The 24482-nt window shown below is 40.9% G+C and overlaps 2 non-coding genes across 2 annotated transcripts; both read right to left on the bottom strand.

The window, feature by feature from the left end:
* Positions 1 to 19278: 19278 nt before the first annotated feature.
* Positions 19279 to 19382, bottom strand: LOC118147535 (U6 spliceosomal RNA). The gene has a single exon (XR_004733988.1). It is a non-coding gene; the product is annotated as a U6 spliceosomal RNA (small nuclear RNA).
* Positions 19383 to 24011: 4629 nt separating this feature from the next.
* Positions 24012 to 24117, bottom strand: LOC118147554 (U6 spliceosomal RNA). The gene has a single exon (XR_004734005.1). It is a non-coding gene; the product is annotated as a U6 spliceosomal RNA (small nuclear RNA).
* Positions 24118 to 24482: the final 365 nt, after the last annotated feature.

Genomic DNA, 24482 nt, shown 5'->3' with positions numbered 1-24482 from the left:
AACATGGTCTAGCATGGAGATCTCTCTCTAAACTTCACTTACCTCTAATAATATGAATAATCATGCCTTGATTTGTCTGCTTAGGATACACATACAGATATATTTTAAGCAAATAAATTAAGGCATCATTGTTTTAAGTATAGGCATGCCTTGGAGTACTTTGGTTCTAGACCACTGCAATAAAGTGAGTATCACAATAAAGCAGGAGACACAAATTTTTGGTTTCCCAGTGCATAGGAAATTATGTTTGCACTATACTGTAGTCTATTAAGTGTGCAGTAGCATTATGTATAAAAAAAGATGCATATACTTGCATTAAAAATACTCTATTGCTAAAAATGCTAATGATCATCTGAGCCTTCAATGAGTCAAAATTATTTTGCTATGGAGGGTTTTGCCTTGATGTTGCTGGCTCCTAATCAATCAGAATGGTAGTTACTGAAGGTTAGGGTGGCTGTGGCAATGTCATATGTATATATATTATTGCACTTTAGGTTCTGGAGTACATGTGCAGAACATGCAGGATGGTTGTATAGGTACATACATGGCAATGTGGTTTGCTGCCTCCATCCCTGTCATCTATATCTGGCATTTTTCTCCATGTTATACCTCCCCAACTCCCTACCCCCTGCTGTCCATCCCCTATTCCCCACCAACAGACCCCAGTGTGTGATGCTCCCCTCCCTGTGTCCATATGTTCTCGTTGTTCAACACCCACCTGTGAGTGAGAACATGTGGTGCTTGATTTTCTGTCCTTGTGTCAGTTTGCTGAGAATGATGGTTTCCACATTCATCCATGTCCCTACAAAGGACACAAACTCATCCTTTTTATGGCTGCATAGTAGTCCATGGTATATATGTGGCACATTTTCCAAGTCCAGTCTAACATCAATGGGCATTTGGGTTGGTTCCAGGTCTTTGCTATTGCAAACAATGCTGCAATGAACATAAGTGTTCATGTGTCTTTGTAATAGAATGATTTATAATCCTTTGGATATATAACCAGTAATGGGATTGCTGGATCAAATGGAATTTCTATTTCTAGGTTCTTGAGGAAGGTGCCACACTGTCTCCCACAATGGTTGAACTAATTTACACTCCCACCAACAGTGTAACAGTGTTGCTATTTCTCCACATCCTCTCCAGCATCCGTTGTCAGATTTTTTAATGATCGTCATTCTAACAGGTGTGAGATGGTATCTCAATGTTGTTTTGATTTGCATTTCTCTAATGACCAGTGATGATGAGCCTTTTTTCATATGTTTGTTGGCCTCATATATGTCTTCTTTTGTAAAGTGTCTGTTCACATCCTTTGCCCACTTTTTAATGGGTTTGTTTGTTTTTTTCTTGTAAATCTGTTTTAGTTCTTTGTAGATTCTGGATATTAGCCCTTTGTCAGATGGGTAGATTGCAAATATTTTTTTCCCTTTGTGTTGGTTACTGGTTCACTCTAATGATTGTTTCTTTTGCTGGGCAAAAGCTCTGGAGTTTAATTGTATTCCATTTGTCTATTTTGGCTTTTGTTGCCAATGCTTTTGGTATTTTGGTAATGAAGTCCTTACCTATGCCTATGTCCTGAATGGTTTTGCCTAGGTTTTCTTCTAGGGTTTTTATGGTATTAGGTCTTATGTTTAAGTCTTTAATCCACCTGGAGTTAATTTTAGTGTAAGGTGTCAGGAAGGGGTCCAGTTTCTGCTTTCTACACATGGCTAGCCAGTTTTCCCAACACCATTTATTAAATAGGGAATCCTTTCCCCATTGCTTGTTTTTGTCAAGTTTGCCAAAGATCAGATGGTTGTAGATGTGTGGCATTGCCTCTGAGGCATCTGTTCTGTTCCATTGGTCTATATCTCTGTTTTGGTACCAGTACCATGCTGTTTTGATTACTATAGCCTTGTAGTATAATATGAAGTCAGGTAGTGTGATGCCTCCAGCTTTGTTCATTTTGCTTAGAATTGACTTGGCTATGTGGGCTCTCTTTTGGTTCCATATAAAGTTTAAGGTGGTTTTTCCAGTTCTGTAAAGAGGGACATAGGTAGTTTGATGGGATAGCATTGAATCTATACATTACTTTGGGCAATATGGCCATTTTCACAATATTCATTCTTCCTAACCATGAGCATGGAATGTTTTTCCATCTTTTTGTGTCCTCTCTTATTTCCTTGAGCAGTGGTTTGTAGTTCTCCTTGAAGAGGTCCTTTACATCCTTTGTTATTGTATTCCTAGGTATTTTATTCTCTTTGTAGCAATTGTCAATGGCAGTTTGCTCTTGATTTGAGTCTCTTTAAGTCTGTTATTGGTGTATAGAAATGCTTGTGATTAATGCACATTGATTTTGTATCCTGAGACTTTGCTGAAGTTGCTTATCAGTTTCAGGAGATTTTGGGCTGAGACAATGGGGGTCTTCTAAATATACAATCATGTTGTCTGCAAAAGATACTATTTGACTTCCTCATTTCCTGATTGAATACCTTTTTCTTTTTCTTGCCTGATTGCTCTGGCCAGAACTTCCAATACTATATTGAATAGGAGTGGTGAGAGAGGGCATCCTTATCTAGTGCCAGATTTCAAAGGGAATGCTTCCAGTTTTTGCCTATTCAGTATGACACTGGCTGCGGGTTTGTGGTAAATAGCTTTTATTATTTTGAGATACATTCCATTGATACGTAGTTTATTGAGACTTTTTAGCATAAATGGCTGTTGAATTTTGTCAAAGGCCTTCCCTGCATCAATCGAGATAATCATGTGGTTTTTGTCTTTGGTTCTGTTTATGTGGTGAATCACATTTATAGACTTGCATATGTTGAACCAGCCTTGCATCCCCGGGATGAAGTCTACTTGTTCATGGTGGATAAGCCTTTTGATGTGCTATAGTAATTGGTTTGCCAGTATTTTATTGAAGATTTTTGCATCTGTGTTCATCATGGATATTGGCCTGAAGTTTTATTTTCTTGTTGAGTCTCTGCTGGGTTTTGGTATCAGGATAATGTTGGTCTCATAAAATGATTTGGGAAGGATTCTCTCTTTTTGTATTGTTTGGAATAGTTTCAGAAGGAGTGGTGTCAGCTCCTGTTTGTATGGCTGGTAGAATTTGGCTGTGAACCCATCTGGACCTGGGCTTTTTTTGATTGGTAGACTATTAATTGCTGCTTCAACTTCTGCCCTTGTTATTCAGGGTTTTGACTTCTTCCTGATTTAGTCTTGGGAGGGTGCAAGTGCAGGAATTTATCCATTTCTTCCAAGTTTACTGGTTTATATGCACAAAGTTGTTTGTAGTGATCTCTGATGGTAGTTTGTATTTCTGTGGAATTGGTGGTGACATCCCCTTTATCATTTTTTTATTGCATCTATTTGATTCTTCTCTCTTTTCTGTTAATCTGGCTAGTGGTCTATTTTGTTGATCTTTTCAAAAAACCAGCTCCTGGATTTGTTGATTTTTTGAAGGGTTTTTTGTGTCTCTATCTCCTTCAGTTCTGCTCTGATCTTAGTTATTTCTTGTCTTCTGCTAGCTTTTGAGTTTTTTTGATCTTGCTCCTCTAGCTCTTTCCATTTTGATGATAGGGTGTCGATTTTAGATCTTTCCTTGCATCTAATGTGAGCATTTATTGCTATCAATTTTCCTCGAGACACTGCTTTTAATATGTCCCAGAGATTCTGGTACATTGTGTCTTTGTTCTCATTGGTTTTGAAGAACGTCTTTATTTCTGCCTTCATTTCATTGTTTATCCAGCCAACATTCAAGAGCCAGTTGTTCAGTTTCCATGAAGTTGTGCAGTTCTGAGTTAGTTTCTGAATTCTGAGTTCTAACTTGATTGCACTGTGGTCTGAGAGACTGTTTGTTATGATTTCCATTCTTTTGCATTTGCTGAGGAGTGATTTACTTCCAATTATGTGGTCAATTTTAGAATCGGTGTGATGTGGTGCTGAGAAGAATGTATATTCTGTGGATTTGGGGTGGAGAGTTCTGTAAATGTCTATTAGGTTTGCTTGTTCCAGATCTGAGTTCAAGTCCTAGATATCCTTGTTAATTTTCTGTCTCATTGATCTGTCTAATATTGACAGTGGAGTGTTAAAAATCTCCCACTATTATTGTGTGGGAATCTAAGTCTCTTCATAAGTCATTAACAACTTGCTTTATGTATCTATGTACTCCTGTATTGGGTGCATATATATTTAGAATTGTTAGCTCTTCTTGTTGCATTGATCCTTTTACCATTATGTAATGCCCTTCTTTGTCTCTTGATCTTTGTTGGTTTAAAGCATATTTTATCAGAAACTAAGATTGCAACTCCTGCTTTTTTTTTTCCTCTCCATCTGCTTGGTAAATCTTCCTCCATCCCTTTATTTTGAGCCTATATGTATCCTTGCACATGAGATGGGTTTCCTGGATACAGCATACAGATGGGTTTCTACTTTTTATCCAATTTGCCAGTCTGTGTCTTTTGATTGTGGCATTTAACCCATTTATATTTAAGGTTTATATTGTTATGTGTGAATTTGATCCTGCCATTTTGATGCTAGCTGGTTGTTTTGCCCATTTGTTGATGCAGTTTCTTCATTGTGTTGATGTTCTTTACCATTTGGTACATTTTTGGAGTGGCTGGTACTGGTTGTTCCTTTCCATGTTTAGTGCTTCTTTCAGGAGCTCTTGTAAGGCAGGCCTGGTAGTGATGAAATCTCTGAGCAATGGCTTGTTCACAAAGGATTTTATTTCTCCTTCACTTATGAAGTTTAGTTTGGCTGGATATGAAATTCTAGGTTGACAGTTCTTTCCTTTAAGGATGTTGAATATTGGCCCCCACTCTCTTTTGGCTTGTAGGGTTTCTGCTGAGAGATCACTGTGAGTCTGATGGGCTTCCCTTTGCAGGTAACCCGACCTTTCTCTCTGGCTGCCCTTAGCATTTTTTTCCTTCATTTCAACCCTAGTGAATCTGACAATTATGTGCCTTGGGGTTGCTCTTTTTGAGGATGTCTATTCACAGTCTGCCAGCAGAGGCATTGCTGAGCTGCTGTGGGCTCTGCCCAGCTGCTGTGTGAACTTCCTTGCGGTTTTGTTTATAGAGGTATAGTTAGAACTGTCTCAGTAATGGTGGTCTGCCTCAGTGATGGCAGACTGTCTGTAATGGCAGACTGCCTCAGTAATGGCAGATTGCCTTGGTAATGGCAGATTGCCTCAGTAATGATGGACTGCCTTAGTAATGGTGGACTGCCTCAGTAATGGCAAATGCCCTACCCCCCGCAGAGCTGGACCATCCCAGGTCCAGCTGTGCTTGCTGTGAAACTCTCAATCCAGAGCATTTCAGATTGTTTGCCTTTGAGGGATGGTACCCACCGAGCCACATCACCTGGCTCCCAGTTTCAGCCCCATTTTTTTCAGTTGAATGTGTGACCCTGTCTCCCACGTGTTTCAGGCACCAGTTGAAATGGCCACCCAGATTTGTGTGAGTTTTTGTGCGGAGACCCAGTGTGCCAGCTGAAACAGCCATGCTGGAGACTCGTGACACTTTTCAGCCTGGGAATATCCTGGTCTGTGGGCAGTAAAAACTCATTTGGAAATGCAGTGATCACTTACCCTCTGCATTCTTGCTGGGAACTGCAACCCAGAGCTGTTCCTATTTGGCCATCTTGGATCATCTCCAGCTGTGGCAATTTCTTCAAATAAAACAGTAATGAAGTATGCTACATTGATTGACTCTTCCTTTCACGTAAGAGTTCTTTGTGGTATGAGATGCTGCTTGATAGCATTTTAACCAGAATAGAACTTCTTTAAAAATTGAAGTCGATTCTCTCAAACCCTGCCATTGCTTTATTAACTAATTTTGTGGAATATCCTAAGTCCTTGCTGTCATTTCAACAATGTTCATAGCGTTTCACTTGAGAGTAGATTCCATCTCAAGAAACCACTTTCTTTGCTCATCTATAAAAAGTAACTACTCATTCGTTCAAGTTTTATCATGAGATTGTAGCTGTTCAACTAATTCTTCAGGCTCCACTTCTAGTTCTCTTGCCATTTCCACCACAGTTACTTCCTCTCCTAAAGTCTTGAACCCCCTCAAAGTCAACCATGAGGGCTGGAATAAGATTCTTCCTAAGTTCTGTTAATGTTAATATTTTGACCTCTCCTATGAATCATGGATATTCTAAAAGGCATCTAGAATGGTGAATCCTTTCCAGAACGTATTCAATGTATTTTTTTCCAGAACCCACCACAGAAATCACTATCTTCAGCAGCAGTAGCATTATAAAATTTATTTCTTCATGTTATATCATGAAATAAATTTGGGATTTTCCCTCATTTCCTGGCATACAACTCCTAAAACCCTTCGACTCTCCAAAGTGCTGTCTTCTTGTTTGACTAATGTTGAGTAATAGCTGCAGAGTGGAGTAGTCACTGGAAAGCCCAAAGCATGATTAGAGGAGTGGGACTTTCAACCCCATTCCCCCAACCTCCAGTGAGGGGATAGGGGACAAATGTCAATTGAACACCAATGGCCAGTGGTTTAAACATATCTGTGTAACGAAGCCTCTCTGAAACCCAACCCAAAAGGGCAAGATTTGGAGCACTTCCAGATAGCTGAATATGTGGAGGTTCCTAGAGTGTGGTGCACTCAGAGAAGACATGGAATCTCCATGTCCCTTCCCCCATACCTCATTGTATACTTCTTTTCATCTGTACCTTTTGTAATGTTCTTTATAATAAACCAGTAAATGTATTAATAAATAAGTATTTCCCTGAGTTCTGTGAGCCACTCCAGCAAGTCTATTGAACCCAAAGAGGGGGTTGTGGGGACTCCAACTTGAAGACAGTCAGAAGTTTACCAGGCCCAGACTTGCAACTTGTGTCTGAAGCTTGACGATCAATCTTGAGGACTGACTGGTGACTTTAACTTGAAGCCGACTTCAAGTTAAAGTCACCAGTTAAAGTAACCTCAACCTTTGAGATCTGATCTGTCTCCAAATAGTGTCAGACATGGTGTTCACTGCTTGTTGATGGGGAAAAATCTCTGCAAATTTAGTCACAGAAGACTTCTGTGTTGATTGTTGTGGTGTGAGAGCAGAAGAAAAAGCACTTTGAGAGTTTTTCTCCAACCACTTAAATTATAAGATGAAAGTTGAATTATTCCTTGATATATGGGCTGTGGAATGGATATTGCATCAGCAGGTATGAAAACATTAATCTCCTCGTATACCCCCAGCAGAGCTTTTGGGTAATCAGGTACATTGTCAATGAGCAATGTTATTTTGAAAGGAATTGTTTTTTTCCTGAGCAGTAGGTCTCAACAGTGGGCTTAAAATATTTAGTAAACCATGCTGTAAACAGATGTGCTATCAGGCAGGCTTTGGTGTTCCTTTAATAGATTTACCATAATTCTTCAGGGCCTTAGAATTTTTTGAATAGAATAGGCAGAGTAGATTTAGGATAATTCTTCAGGGCTTTAGACTTTTTGGAGTACTAAATGAGCATCGGCTTCAAGTTAAAGTCACCAGCTATATTAGCCCCTACCTGGAGAGTCAGCCTGTTCTTTGAAGCTAGGCGTTGACTTCTCTCTAGCTATGAAAGTCCTACATGGCATCTTCCTCTGATAGAAGGCTGTTTCATATACATTAAAAATCTGCTTTTTAGTGTAGCCACCTTGATCAATAACCTTAGTTAGAACTTCTGGATAATTTGCTGCAGCTTCTATATTCATACTTGCTGTTCACCTTGCAGTTTTATATTTTAGAGACAGCTTCATCATTAAATCTCATGAATCAACCTCCACTAGCTTCCAACTTTTCTTCTGCAGCATCCTTATTTCTCTCAGTTTCACAGAACTGAAGAGAGTTGCTAACTCTCTTCCCTTAAGTTAAGGGAATATTGCAGCTGGTTTGATCTCTCCAGACCACTAAAACTTGCTCCATATTGCAACAGCCTTTCTAACTTTCTCACATTCTTATGATTTGCATGCTAATTTCTTTCAAGAACATTTCTTAGATTTAGTACAGTGGCTCATGCCTGTAATCCCAGCACTTTGGGAGGCCAAGGCAGGCACATTATTTGAACCCAGGAGTTTGAGACCACCCCGAGCAACTTGCAAGACCCAGTCTCTATAAAAAATTAAAAAATTAGCCAGATGTGGTGGCTCATGTCTGCGGTCCTAACTACTTGGGGTAGGCCAAAGTAGGACGATGGGTTGAGCTCAGGGGGTCAAGGCTGCAGTGGGCCAGGATCATGCCACCACATTCTAGTCTGGGCAACAGAGTAAGACCCTGTCTCAAAAAAAAAGAAAAGAAAAGAAAAGAATTTTTCCATTTCATTCACAATTTGGCTATTTAGCACAAGAGGTTAGCTTTTGGCCTATCTTGGCTTTTAACACACCTTGAAAAAATGAAACTAACATTAATCTTAGTCCTAAAATTAATTGTTCCTGGCTTTTGATTTAAAGTGAGAGACATGCAACTGTTTCTTTCAGTTGAATACTCAGAGGCTGTTGTAGGGTTATTAAGTAGCCTAATTTTAACATTGTTGTCTCACAAGAAGGCCAGAGAAGGGGGAGAGAAATGGGAGAATGGCTGGTTGGTGGGACAGTCAGAACACCCACGACCTTTATTGACTAAGTTCACCATGTTATACGGATGTGGTTTGTGGCACCCTGAAACAATTTAAATAGCAACATTAAAGATCAGTGATCAAAGCTAGCCATGGTGACATGTGCCTGTAGTTCCACATACTCAGGAGGCTGCGGAAGAAGAATCACTTGAGGCCAAGAGTTTGAAGCTATAGTACTCTATGATCGTGCCTGTGAATAACCACTGCACTCCATCCTGGACAACATAGCAAGACCCCATTTCTAAAGAAAATTAAAATAAAATGAGAAAAAGATCATTGACCACAGATCACCACAACATATAATAATTATGAAAAAGAAATATTGTAAGAATTACCAAAATGTGACACAGAAACACAAGGTGAGCACATGCTATGAAAAAATTGTGTTGATAGGCTGGGTGTGGTGGCTCACACCTGTAATCCCAGCACTTTGGGAGGCTGAGATGGACAGATCATGAAGTCAGGAGATAAAGACCATCCTGGCTAAAACAGTGAAACCTTGTCTCTACTAAAAATACAAAAAAAAAAAAAAATTAGCCTGGCATGGTGGCACCCACCTACTCAGGAGGCTGAGGCAAAAGAATCACTCGAACCAGGGAGGCAGAGGTTGCAGTGAGCTGAGATGGTGCCACTGAACTCCAGCCTGGGCAACAGAGCAAAACTCCATCTCAAAAAAAAAAGAAAAAGAAAAAATGGTGTTGCTAGGCTTGCTCAACACAGGATTGCCACAAACCTTCAACATTTTGTTTGTCTGCTTGTTTCTTTGTTTTGAGACTGAATATCCAAATAAAATCTCAGGAATGTAAAAAAAAAAGAGTAATGGAAAGGTGAAATCAATGAGATATAAAACAACAGTATAATACAGAAAATTAACAAAACTTAAATTTATCAATATTGAGAATGAAAATGGAAAACATCACAATAGACCCTACAGACATTGATGAGAGGGGTGGAATAAGAGAACAAACCATGAAAGACCCAACCTCCAATTTGTTTGAATCAGACAAATGCTGATGCAACTCACCAAAGCTGACAGAAGAAATAGAAAATCTGAATCATTTTTCTTTTTTTTTTGGAGACAGGGTCTTGCTCTGTTGCCCAGGCTAGAGTGTGGTAGCACGATCACTGGTCACTGCAGTGTTGACCTCGCAGGCTCAACCAATCCTCCTGCCTCAGCCTCCCAAGTAGCTGGGAGTATAAATGTGCCAGTACCACACCTGGCAGGTTCAGAATTGCCTGCTCCCATTGCCTGGCTTCTCCTGCTATCAGTGCCCACTCCCATCTTGGAGTTGTGTCTGGGACTGCACATTCCATGTAGCTGGTGGGAGCCGAGGACAAGCAGGAGCCCCACCCCTTCTGAGTTGGTGAGGCAGGAGCTCCCTGGGTGCAGCTGCAGCGGCCCAAGCCTGGCTGCAGACCTGGGCATCTCTGTGCTCTTGGGGGCCCAGGAAGACCTCCCAGCACCCCCACAGGCTCAAAGTGCCTGCTCCCACTGCCTGGCCTCCCCCTGCTCCTGGAACCTACTCCAATTGTGGAGCAAGGTTGAGGCCAAGCCCAGGTGGTGTTGCAGCTCAGCCAGGTGGGTGCATGCTTGGGGCAGCCCTGACATACCAGTCCCCTCTAGACTCTGGGTACCCATGAGTGTGGGAGGGAAGCCGAGGGGAGGTGGAGGGCAGCTCAGTGCTGGCTTGCTGGTATCCCTTGGCACAAACAGCCTGGGCAACATGAATAGCAGGGGAGGCAGACAGGCTTCTGGGCAGAATGGAGCGGAAATGTGGTGAAGCCCCACCTTTAGGCAGGGGAAGGCCTGAAACCTGGGGGCTGGGCATCCAGTCCTGTGGACTGGAGGCAGAACTTCTGGCACTTTTTCCTGGCCCACCCATGGCTGCCCATGGACCAATCAGCATGCACCTCCTCCTTCTGAAGACCATAAAAACCCCTGGACTCAACCAGAGCATGTAAACATTGAGACAAAAACTGCAGAGAGGAACTACCCTCTCCAGGGCCTCCTCTCTGCTGAAAGCTGCAGACAATGGGATGACCAGCCGCAAAGAGGAGCCACCCTCTTTGCTGAGGGCTGAATGCTGGTCAGGACTACCTGCGTGCAGACAGGAGCCACCCACTGCAGTTCTCCTCTGGCTGTTCTAACACTCTGTAAAGCTCCTCTTCGTCTTGCTCACCCTTTACTTGTCTGCCTACCTCACTCTTCCTGTACACAGGACATAACTTGGGGGAAGGTGTCACTGATGACAAAGGTTTCTGGCCAGAAAAGTTATACCCCAAAGATCCTGTAACAATACAGCATATATTTTCAATGAATAAAAAAAAAAAGGAAACATTTTCTAACTCTTTATATAAAGCTAATTTAACCTTGATTATTCTTTTCTTTTTTCTTTCCTTCCTTCCCTTCCTCCCTTCCCTTCCCTTCCCTTCCTTTCTCTTCCCTTCTCCTTCCCTCCTCCTCCCTCCTTTCCTTCCTTCCCCCCCCTTCCTTCCTTCCTCCTTTCCTCCTTCTCTCCCTCTCTCTCTCTCCTTCTCTTCCTGTCTCCCTACCTGTCTCCTTCTCTTCCTCTCTTTCTCTCTTCCTTTCTTTCTTTTTTCAGGTTTTTTTCTGGTGCCCTGGCTGGAATGTAGTAGTGCAATCACTGCTCACTACAGCCTTGACCTCCCTGGCTCAGGCCTCCCACCTCAGCCTCCTGAGTAGCTGGGATGACAGATGTGCACCATCATGCCTGGCTGATTTGTCTTTAAATTTTTCTTGTTTTAGAGATGGACTCTTACTATGTTGCCCAAGCTGGTCTCAAGTTCCTGGGCTCAAGCAATCCTCCCACCTCAGCCTCTCAAAGTACTTGGATTACAGGTATGCACCACCATGCCCAGCCAAGAGCTCGATTTTACATTACATGATGTCAAATGATTCCAATTTGATCTATTTTTAAAAATGAAATGGTTAAGGGAACTTTTTTTGACTTTTCAGTTTTAAATTTTCAAACATATGTAAAAGTGGAGAAAATAGTAAAATATACCCATGACTTAGGTTTAACAGTGGTCACTATTTTGCTGATTTTGCTTTATCTATTTACATATCCCTCCCCCACTTTTTGTCTGTTTTTGCTGATTTTTTTTTTTTTTTTTTTTTTTTGAGACAGAGTCTCACTCTGTCACTCATGCTGAAGTGCAGTGGTATAATCTTGGGTCACCGCAACCTCTGTCTCCTGGACTCATGCAATTCTAGTACTTCAGCCTCCTGATAGCTGGGATTACAGGTGTGGGCCATCACACCTGGCTAATTTTTGTATTTTCAGTAGAGATGGGATTTTGCCATGTTGGTGCCAGGCTGTCCTGGCTTCAAATGATCTGCCTGCCTTGACCTCCCAAAGTGTTGGAGTTACAGGCATGAGCCGCCATGCCTGGCCTTGCTGATGTAACTTAAAGCAAACCTCAGACATGCCATTTCAGCCATAAATACTTCTAGTATGCATCTCTAACGTATAAGGACTTTTTCATAGAAAGTTAGAAATCTTCAAAATTGGTGTTTAAATATGTCTGAATTATTCAACAATAAATGTTTTAGAAAAGAAGAAAATAGGCTGGGTATAGTTTACCCAGAATTTTAGGAGGCCAAGAGAGGTGGATCACCTGAGGTCAGAAGTTCAAGACCAGCCTGGCCAACAGAGTGAAACCCCATCTCTACAAAAATACAAAAATTAGGTGGGTGTGGTGGTGGCACCTGTAATCCCAGCTACTTGGGAGGCTGAGGCAGGAGAATCACTTGAACCTGGGAGGCAGAGATTGCAGTGAGCCAAGATTGCACCACTGCACTCCAGCCTGGGTGAGAAAGCAAGACTCTATCTCAAGAAAAAAGAAAAGAAAAAGAAAGAAAGAAAATGTGGAAAAAGTCAATTGATCAATCAAGTTGAAAGGAATACAGATACTCCTTTGTACTATTCATGTAATTTTTCTATAGGAATTTTTCAGTGAAAAATTATTTGTCAACAAATTTTGACATTCCAATTTTCATTGAAAAATTCCTTTTGCACTTTCAGTTCATCAGTAGCTAGTAAGCATTTTGTTTGTTTGTTTGTTTGTTTTTTTGAGACTGAGTTTCACTCTTGTCACCCATGCTGGAGTGCAATGGCAGGATTTTGGCTCACTGCAACCTCTGCCTTTCAAAGTTCAAGTGATTCTCCTGCCTCAGCCTCTCCAGTAGCTGGGATTACAAGTGTGTGCCACCACACCCAATTAATTTTGTATTTTTAGAAGAGATGGGGTTTAACCATGTTGGCCAGGCTGCCTCAAACTCCAGACCTCAAGTGATCTGCCCACCTTGGCCTCCCAAAGTGCTGGGTACAGACATGAGGTCACTACACCTGGCCAGCAATTCTTTACATAAATAATTATAATTTTTTATAATTAGATTTTTTTTTGAGATGGAGTCTCACTGTCTTGCCCAGGCTGGAGTTCAGTGATGCAATCTTGGCTCACTGCAACTTTAGCCTCCCTGGTTCAAGCAATTCTTCAGCCTCAGCCTCCCAAGTAGTTGGGATTACAGGCATCCACCACGACACCTAGCTTTTTTTTTTTTTTAATTTCTAGTAGAGATGGAGTTTCACCATTTTGGCTAGGCTGGTTTTGAACTCCTGACCTGAAGTGATCCACCTGCTTCGGCCTCCCAAAGTGCTAGGATTACAGGTATGAGCCTACATGCCCAGCCACAAATTAGTCTTGAAAATATAACTGATGTGAGCTCTGCCTCTTGAGTGTTGGCATAAGCCTTAAAGGAAATGTTTTATAAAAATTTTGGGGAAGGGTGGGGAGGGATAACATGGGGAGAAATGTCGGATATAGTATGCACCTATACGACAACCCTGCATGACCTGTACATGTACCCCAGAGCCTAAAGTTAAATATTTTAAAAAATTAAAAATTAAAAAAAAAAAGAATTGGAATGTGTCTTGTGGAATCCCAAGGCTGAAGTCCTCAGAAAGAGCGGGAGATCAGAAAATGGTTTTCAAGTAGGGAAAGTACCTTCTCATATCTTGTTCCTGCCTCTCTGGTCTCATCTCTCTGCCTTGCAACTGTCTCTACTTTTCAATTCATACATCAGGTTACAGCTGAATCTCAGCTTTGAAGTTTTAAAATTTCCTTCACTAAGGAGAATAGCTCAGTCTGAGTAAGAATATTATGGTCCCAATTTCAAATTCTTGAGAGAAAGAATCTGATGTCCTAGTTTGGGTCAGATATCCTCACATGGTCTGATTATCTGTAACCAAGAAATGATGTCATGTGGTAGAGATATGGTTGTCTGGGGCCCATCTTTAAGGAGGAGGAAGCAAGCTAGGTCTTTAAGCAAGATAAGCCAACACCCAAAAAGGAGCTAATACAATTGTTGAGTGGGAACAAAAAGAGTCATATATAATGCTATTCCATTTCTGTAAAACAAAACAAAACAAAGCTCTATCTATACAAATATGTCTATTGCTAATACATATATTAGAAGAGCCTAGAAAGAGTCATAAACAGGAATATATATATATTAATATGTATTTTAAAGTTTTCATTATGAAATCATTGTAGACTTACAAAAGAATAGCAAAAATAGTACAAAGAATTGCTGTATACTCTTTACCCAACTTCCCCAAATGTTTAATCTTACATAATCGAATAAAATGATCAAAACCAAGAAAATAACACTAAATGCCACTAACGAATCTATGAACTGTATTTAAATTTTGTCAACTGTCCCTGTGTGCCCCTTTTCCTGGATCAAGATCAAAGATCACACAAGGCATTTATCTCCTTACTCTTCAATCTGGGATAGTTTCTTAATCTTTATCTTTTGTGACCTTCACAATTCTGAAGAGTATGTGCTAATAGTTTTGTAGAGTGTTCCTCATTTTGAGTTTGTCCGATATTTCTTTTTGATTAAAATCAGGTTATAGATGTTGGCCTCATGACTGTGATATTAACTTGGATCAGCTGATTAAGGTGGTGTCTGCCAGATTTCTCTACAGTAACATTATTTTTCTCTTTGCCATTTAATAAGTATCTTCTGGGGAGATAACTGTGACACTATGTAAAAAATCCCATTTCTCCTTTTAGCCCACCAATTTTTGCATTTGTTAATGACTCTTGCCTGAAACGATTTTTACTATAGTGTCTGGCAAATGGTAATTTTCTGTTTCCATCACTTCATCAATTGTTACTTGGAATTCTACTGTAAAGAAGAATTTCCTCCACTCCCCCAATGATTTATCTATTCAACTTGTTATCACTCTAGACTTATGGCTACTTGTTTTATTCCATGAGTTACAACCTATTACTATCATTATTTATTTTGTTGCTTAAATTGCCCCAGATTTGTCTTGGGATCCCCTTCAAGTTGGCTCCTATGTTCTTTCAACATGCCCTGTCATTTTTTAGCATTTACTTTTTGGCATCATGACATGTTCCAGGCGGATCTTGGGTTTTTCTCTGTGCCAATCCTGGAACCAGACATTTCTTCCAAAAGCCTTGGTTTCTTTTTCCTTTTTTGAGAGAGAGTTTCACTCTGTTGCCCAGGCTGGAGTTCAGCGACACAATCTGGGCTCACTACAACCTCCACCTCCCGGGTTCAAGAGATCCTTGTGCTTCAGCCTCCCAAGTAGCTGTGACTTTAGGCTGGGACTAAAGATATGTGCCACCACGACCAGCTAATGTTTGGTATTTTTAGCAGAGATGAGATTTTGCCATGTTGCCCATGTTGAGCTCCTGAGCTCAAGTGATCCTCCCTCAATGGCCTCCCAAAATGCAAAGATTATAGGTGTGAGACAACGCCCCTGGCTGCCCTGGTTTCTTTCCTTATCTTTTTTTTTTTCTTTTGTAAAGTTGCATATATAAAACAAGATCTGGAAACGATCCAAGATGGCCAATCAATAACAGCTCGGGATTGCAGCTATCAGTCAAAGCGCAGAGAACTAGAGGATGCCACACTTTCAAATTCTGTTCACTCATGGAGCAGAAGATCCCCAGTGGAGGAACCACAGGGGTCACCAGGGCGACTCTTGTGGCCGGCGCAGTGGTTTTGCCGGCACCTCGGCGGCAGCTCTCAGAGCAGAGTAAACAGGGCTGGCTCCCCTTCTGACCGAGGTTTGGAGGACCCACACGGGTCCCCAGCACGACTCCTGAGACCGGCGCAGGGGCTGTGACGGCACCTCAGCGTGGCAGCTCTCAGTGCAGAGTAAACGGGACTGGTTCCCCTTCTGACCAAGGTTTGGAGCCCGGGGAAGGCGGAGTCGCCCATTACGGACACAAGAAGGAAGCCAGACAGGAGAATCCTGGGCAGAAAAGTACCATCAGTCTTAACGCCGCCGTTCTGGCCCTGGGAACTAACAACTTGGACGTCCACTCAAGAGACCTAATCTGAAAGTTGGTAATTTCAAAGACGACAGGAGGATAAATTTACAATGACGGGAAGAAACCAGCGTAAAAAGGCTGAGAATACTCAAAATCAGAACGCCTCTCCCTCTAAAGATGATCACAGTTTCACATCAACAATGGAACAAGGCTTGACAGAGAACGAGCGCATCCCAATGACAGAATCACTCTTCAGGGAATGGATAATAAGAAACTTCTGTGAGTTAAAAGAACATGTTGTAGCCCAACGTAAAGAAACTAGGAACTTTGAAAAAAGGTTTGACGAAATCCTATTGAGAATAGACAACTTAGAGAGGAATATAAGTGAATTAATGGAACTGAAGAATACAATACAGGAACTCTGAGAAGTATGCACAGGTTTAAACACTCGAATTGTTCAAGCAGAAGAAAGGATAACAGAGGTCAAAGTCCAACTTAATGAAAGAAAACAAGAAGACAAGATTAGAGATAAAAGGATAAAAAGGAATGAGCAAAGTCTCCAAGAAATGTGGGACTATGTGAAAAGACCAAATTTATGTTTGATAGGTGTACCTGAATGCGACGGAGAGAATGAATCCAAGCTGGAAAATACCCTTCAGGATATTATTCAGGAAAATTTTCCTGAACTAGCAAAGCAGGTCAATATTCAACCCCAGGTAAGACAGAGAACACCACAAAGATATTCCTCAAGAAGAGCAACCCCAAGGCACATAATCGTTAGATTCACCAGGGTTGAAACGAAGGAGAAAATACTAAGGGCAGCCAGAGAGAAAGGTCAGCTTACCCACAAAGGCAAGCCTATCAGACTCACAGCAGATCTCTCAGCAGAAACTCTACAAGCCAGAAGAAAGTGGGGGCCGATATTCAACATCCTCAAAGAACAGAACCTTCATCCCAGAATTTCATATCCAGCCAAACTAAGCTTCACAACTGAAGGAAAAATAAAATCTTTTATGAACAAGCAAGTACTCAGAGATTTTATTACCACCAGGCCTGCTTTACAAGAGCTTCTGAAAGAGGCATTACACACAGAAAGAAACAACCAGTATTAGCCTTACTAAAAATATACCAAAAAGTAAAGAGCACGAACATAAAGAAGAATTTTCATCAACGAATGGATCAAACAGCCAGTTAACATCAAATGGCAGTAACCCTAAATTTAAATCGACTAAATCCCCCAATCAAAAGACACAGCCAAAACCCAACGGCATGTTACATCCAGACCTGTTTCACATGCAAGGATACACAGACTCAAAACAAAGGAATGGAGAAAGATTTACCAACCAAATGGAGAGCAAAAATAAATAAATAAATAAATAAATAAATAAATAAATAAATAAATAAATAAATAAAAAGCAGGAGTTGCAATTCTCGTAGCGGATAAAATAGATTTTAAAGCAACAAAGATATAGTGGTAAAAGGATCAATGCAACAACAAGAGCTAACGATCCTAACATCCAGATACATAGAAACTTAGATTCAATGAGACAAAAAATTAATAAGGATATCAAGGACTTGAACTCAGATCCGGAACAAGTAAACTTAATAAATATTTATAGAGCTCTCCACTTCAAATACATAAAATATACATTCTTGTCAATACCACATCACACCTACTCACAGGTTTAAATGACACATTGATTGGCCATTATTAATACCCATTTTTTTTCAGAATAAAGCAATATTTCCGTTCACCCTCCCACTCTCTCTTCCTCTTTCTTTCTCTCCTTTACTCATTTTTTTTCTTTCCTTCTCTCAAAAAAAGAAATCAACTTGTAAACCTCTAGATCCAGGTCGGCAATGTCTCTCTCATTGCTTGAATTTCTTCCTTCCCTTCCCTCCCTCGCTCCCTCCCTTCCTCCCTCCCTTCCTTCCTCCATCCCTTCCTCCTTCCCTCCAAAAAAAAAGATCTGGCATCAAGTATATTCATTGCTAGTAATATTCCAATAGCTGGAGGCAGGTAGTATTTTCTCTGCATTTGCATTTCATAGAAAAAAAGGGTGAGGTATGAAGAGGTTAATGCAGCTAATTATTTATTAGGTGCTAGAGCCAATATTTGGACCCAAGCAGTCTGACTCTATAATTAATTTTTTTTTTTTTTTGAGAAAGAGTCTCCCTCTGTTGCTTAGGCTGGAGTGCAGTGGCACAATCTCAGCTTGTTGTAACCTCGCCTTCGGGGTTCAAACCTGCCTCAGCCTCCTGAATAGCTGGGATTAGAGCCACCAACACCACGCCCCGCTAATTTTTGTATTTTTAGGAGAGACAAGGTTTCGCTATGTTGCCCAGGCTAGTCTCAAACTCCTGATCTCAAGTGATCCATCCACCTCAGCCTCCCAAACTGCTGGGATTACAGGCATGAGCCACTGCGTCCAGCCTCTTCAAAGATTTTTAGTAACGGAGGGAAGTGGAAAAATCACGGTTTCCACATAGCATGTGGTCACTACTTGACCTGGCACTTTACATCTGACAGACACTATGTGGAGTGAGTTATTCCCAGCAATCTGTTCATGCTACCCTCCAGTAGGCACAGCATACAGGATGTGTTCCAACTAGGCCACAGGTCTCCTCGAGAGCTAAACACTACATATGGCATTTGTTGAGTCATTTTACTGTCCGCAGACAGAGATATATTTATCAGGGGCATCATTCACCTGGAAAATCTCTGAGCTTCTTACCTATAGGTGATGATTAAATAAACAAGCTGTTTTTCCTAGTCCCAAATTCACCCAATTACAATTAAGGAAATTCAGTTTGGTTGCAGTATTCACTGCTACAGCATATTGGTGGCTTTTTTTTGAATCAGTATTAGCCTGGATTTGCTTATAAAAATCTTCAGGTTTCCATTTTAGTAGTATCACTTGAGGAAAAAAATCCAGAAAATTCTTATGCCAGCTATTCTACACAGTTCCATCTACCAAAAAATATAAAGTGGATCCAAGTTTGTGTACTACCAAATCTTAATGAATAGAAAGCTTCGATAGTTCTTATTTTTCATAATATCCAATTTAACGCACATAAGCTAAAGATTCCAAGTATAGAAAGGCAGGAAAGAGAGAAAAGGAAGGGCAGAGGGGGCTGTGGCAACTACAGTTTTAGGCAGTTTGGTAACACCCCTACTGATGCTGCTTTATTGAGGTACAACTGACAAATTAGAATTGTATATATTTAAGGTTTACAACTGGATGTTTTGATACATGTGGGCATTGTGAAATAATCATCACAATTAAGCTAATGAACCATCACCTGACATTGTTATGTTTTTGTGTCTATACATGATGAAAACACTTCTGATGAAATATATGAAATACTTTGCACATTTTCATGACATCCTTGTGCAAGGGCCTGGCTAATCTTCTCTGCATTGTTCCTATTTTATTTAATTAATTAATAATAATTATTATTATTATCATTTTTCGGAGACAAGGTCTCACTTTGTCGCCCAGGCTGGAGTGCAGTGGTGTAATATTGGCTCACTGCAACCTCTGCCTCCTGGGTTCAAGTGATTCTCCTGCTTCATTCTCCAAAGTAGCTGGGATTACAGGCATACACCACCATGCCCAGCTAATTTTTGTATTTTTAGCGGAGATGGGGTTTCACCATGTTGGCCAGGCTGGTCTTGAACTTCTGACTTAGGTGATCTGCCTGCCTTGGCCTACCCAAGTGCTGGGATTACAGGCATGAGCCACTGAAGCCAGCCTAGAATTCATGTTCTTGACCATTATACATATCTTATTAATAAAACTGAGGAAGCTAGCACAGTATAAACCAATCTTACCCATATATAAATGCAGTTTTCTAACTAGATATTAAAGAATTAAATGTAATACACAAGCAGAAAGTGCATTAAAAGAATTAAATGTAAAAATCTAAAATAATAAAAAAGAAGAAAATATAAGTGAGTATTAGTCAATCTCAGGCTGAGAGAGAACTCTGAGAATACAATGGCCCACTCCCCAGCTGCATCACTCGCTTTAGGATATGTCACTTTGGCTGTGGCAGGATCTAGTTAAAAAAGGAAATTGCCGTTGTGTGCATTTTTTTCTCAGGAATCATTCCTGGTTTGTCTGACTGTTTGAACTCTCTTTGCATTGCCTTCTCTGTCAGAACGATCAACGTTGAATTAGAGCTTTCTCTCTTTATTGCCTTGTCTGAATTTGGCATCCTGACCCTGGACTATTGGTCTTCGCACTACTGACCCAGAAACTCCATAGGAAACTGACCCAGTAATTATTCTCTTGGCTCCATTCACCACAGCCTCAGGCCCACTTCCAGCCCAGGGACTCAGGGCCCCTCATCTGCCTGAGGTGGGAGTACATGGTCAAAAAAAGAATGAAAAACACACATCCAAGCAAACACAGGAAAAGATAGACAGACTTAACAGTTAAATGTAAAACTATTATTCTATAATTCTATACACATATATCTCCATGCACACATATGATAACTGACTTTGCAACTGCTAACATTTCTTGAATATTCTTTGCCTAATACTACTCATTTTTCCATAAATTTATATTTTGAAAAATTTTAAACTTGTAGGAAACTTTGAAGAATAGGACAATGAGGCAAGGTTCAGTGGTTCACAACTGTAATCCCAGAACTTTGGGAGGCTGAGGCAGGAAGATCACTTGAGCTCAGGTGTTTAAGACCAGCCTGGACAACATAAGGAGACTGTCTGTATGAAAAAATATAAAAATTAGCTGGGTATGGAGCATACACCTATAGTCCCAGGTACTTGGGAGGCTGAAGTTGGAGGACTGCTTGAGCCCAGAAGGTTGAGGCTGCAGTGAGCCATCATTGTGTCACTGCACTCCAGCCTGGGTAACTGCAACAAAACCATGTCTCAAAAAAAAATAACACTACTACAATGAATACCTACATATTCTTTATCAAGATTCAGCAATCAACAATTGCTTTTCCCATCAGATTTTAATATTTATTGTTTCTACTCAAAAATTCATATGTATTTTGCATCTTGTCAGAGGCCATATTTCAGGGGTTTCATAACCACCCCTAGTTTGGTGATTTTTTAGAAAGACTCAAAAGGCTCAATATCAGTTTATATTCATGGGTAAGGCTTATTACAGCAAAAAGTACACAGCAGAAGTTGCAGAAAGAAGATAGGCATTGGATAAAATCCAGGAGATCAAATACAGGTTTTCAAGTTTTTTCCAACCAGAGCCACACAAGACATGCTTTCCTTCCAGCAGAATCTCTCTACCCAATGCAAGTCTCAGAGCCCAAGGCTTTTATGGAAGTCTGGTCACATAGGTCCATTCTGCTACATGACCATCCATGGCAACTGAAAGTCATGACCCGGATAATGAAACCTGGCATGCATCCTCAGTCTTGGTGTTGGTGCAAAGCAATCCTGACAAGCTAGTAAGATGTGGTTCATTGCTCTAGGTGCTTACAACAAAATCATCAATGTTAGCATAAAGAACCTCCCAAGGGCCAAATATCCTGGGTTTGCCAATGGACAATCATAGGTCCAGGTTTCCTTGGAGATATGCAAGGATGGAGCAACCAGAATTGCTGTGTAAATTTTTCATATGATACCTTTAACGTTAACGTTCCTGCCATTTGAATTGCCTTTTCCAGAAGCCTAGTTCACGTTCCACATTCTCTCCAGCACACCCCCAGGGCCCTTCCTGGAGCAGGTAATTCCTAAGCAAATGCCCAGTGAAGAAACCTTGAGTGATGTCTTTGCAGACCTATTCAATCCAGGAATCTCTTCCTTTTCAGTGAATTTTCTTCTTATTTTATAATTAGTCACATAATGCCTAGGAATGGGTTTTGTGTTATTATCTGATATTGCCACTTAATTTTTCAAGTTTATATTTTCTCCTTAACCACGTGCTAAACAACAATCATCTTTTACGTCACTTTGTCTAGATTTTGTTGCTCCTAGAACAAAATATTGATAATAACATACATTTAATAAATATTTATTGGTGCTAATAGATAACTGGTTCAAAAACTACCCTCCTACAACTTAGTCTTTAATTAATATATAAATAATAAAGAGCTGGGCATGGTGGCTCACACCTGTAATCCCAGCAATTTGAGAGGCTGAGGCAGAAGGATTGCTTGAGGCTTGGAGTTTGACCAGTCTGGGCAACATGGCCAAACCCTGTCTCCACAAAAACAAAAAATTAGCCAGGCATGGTGGCGCACTCCTGCAGTCTCATCTACTTGAGGGACTGAGGCAGGAGGATCCCTTGAGGCTTGCAAGTTGAGGCTGCAGTGAGTTGAGATCACACCACTGCACTCCAGCCTGGGTGACAGTGAGACCCTGTCTCAAAAAAAAAAAAAAAAAAGTGATAAGGAAAATGAGGCTGTTTCAACCCAGCTAACATCTCGGTTTGACATTTGGGTGAAGAAGTTATTGCAACAGTGGTGGTCTACTAAGTTGGTTTATTGCTGTAAGAGAAACCTGTACATCATGTACTCCTACACACTCAAGTCCCTTGCTCGGGCATTTCTACAAGCCATCAAGAGAGTGCTTGTAACTAATTAGAATGGTGCCTCTCAAACTGGGAGCATAAACTGGGAGCACCTGGAGGGCTTGTAGGACACAGATTTCTGGCCGAGCTCCCAGAATTTCTGATTCAGTGGGTCTGAGGTGGGGCCAGATAACTTGCATTTTTAACAAGCTCCCAGGTGATACTGATTCTGCTGGTCCCAGACCATACTTTGAGTCGCAAGGTCCTAGTATATCACTCACACACACTCAACAGTATATACTTTCAGTTCTCTAAGTGCAATTCTTAGTGCTCAGCTAGGCCATAGTAGAATTTTGACTTTATAGCACACTGTTCCAGTCGCCTAGGCTGTAGTGAAGTGGCGCCATCTCAGCTCCCTGCCACCTCCACCCGCTGGGTTCAAAGCGATTCTTCTGCCTCAGCCTCCTAAGTAGCTGGGATTAGAGGCACCTGACACCACGCCTAGCTAATTTTGTATTTTTAGGAGAGACAAGGTTTTACCATGTTGGCCAGGCTAGTCTCAAATTCCTGATCTCAAGTGATCCGTCCACCTCAGCCTCCCAAACTGCTGGGATTACAGGCATGAGCCACTGCGTCCAGCCTCTTCAAAGATTTTTAGTAACGGAGGGAAGTGGAAAAATCACGGTGTCCACATAGCATGTGGTCACTACTTGACCTGGCACTTTACGTCTGACAGACACTATGTGGAGTGAGCTATTCCCAGCAATCTGTTCATGCTACCCTCCAGTAGGCACAGCATACAGGATGTGTTCCAACTAGGCCACAGGTCTCCTCGAGAGCTAAACACTACATATGGCATTTGTTGAGTCATTTTACTGTCCGCAGACAGAGATATATTTATCAGGGGCATCATTCACCCAGAAAATCTCTGAGCTTCTTACCTATAGGTGATGATTAAACAAGCTGTTTTTCCTAGTCCCAAATTCACTCGATTATAATTAAGGAAATTCAGTTTGGTTGCAAACTGAATTTGGTTGAGATGGAGACAGCATTTCTACTGCTACAGCATATTGGTGGCTTTTTTTGAATCAATGTTAGCCTGGATTTGCTTATAAAAATCTTCAGGTTTCCATTTTAGTAGTATCACTTGAGAAAAAAAATCCAGAAAATTCTTATGCCAGCTATTCTACACGGTTCCATTTACCAAAAAATATAAAGTGGATCCAAGTTGTATACTACCAAATCTTAATGCATAGAAAGCTTCAATATTTCTTGTTTTTCATAATATCCAATTTAACGCACATAAGCTAAAGATTCCAAGTATAGAAAGGCAGGAAAGAGAGAAAAGGAAGGGCAGAGGGGGCTGTGGCAACTACAGTTTTAGGCAGTTTGGTAACACCCCTTCTGCTGCTGCTTTATTGAGGTATAATTGACAAGTTAGAATTGTATATATTTAAGGTGTACAACTCGATGTTTTGATACATGTGTGCATTGTGGAATAATCACCACAATTAAGTAATGAACCATCATCTGACATAGTTATGTTTTTGTGTGTGTACATGATCAGAACACTTCAGATAAAATATATGGAATGCTTTGTATGTAAATTTTCATGACATCCTCGTGCAAGGGCCTTGCTAATCTTCTCTGCATTGTTCCTATTTTATTATTATTATTTTGAGACAAGGTCTCACTTTGTCACCCAGGCTGGAGTGCAGTGGTGCAATCGCATCTCACTGCAACCTCTGCCTCCCAGGTTCAAGCAATTCTCAGTCTCAGTCTCCCGAGTAGCTGTGATCACAGGCACGTGCCACCACGCCCAGCTAAGTTTTGTATTTTCAGTAGAGACAGCATTTCTACTAAAAATAGATTTAGTAGAAAAATTTAGTTTTCACCATGTTGTCCAGGCTGGTCTTGAACTCCTGACCCTCAGGTGATCCACCCACTTCAACCTCCCAAAGTGCTGGGATTACAGGCATGAGCCACCACACCCAGCCTGTTCCAATTTTAGTATATATGCTTCCAAAGCAAGCACCTTATCCCTTCTTCTC

Source organism: Callithrix jacchus, chromosome 14 (genome assembly GCF_049354715.1).
Source record: "Callithrix jacchus isolate 240 chromosome 14, calJac240_pri, whole genome shotgun sequence".
Lineage (NCBI taxonomy): Eukaryota > Metazoa > Chordata > Mammalia > Primates > Cebidae > Callithrix > Callithrix jacchus.
This window is presented reverse-complemented; position numbering and strand designations above follow the sequence as displayed.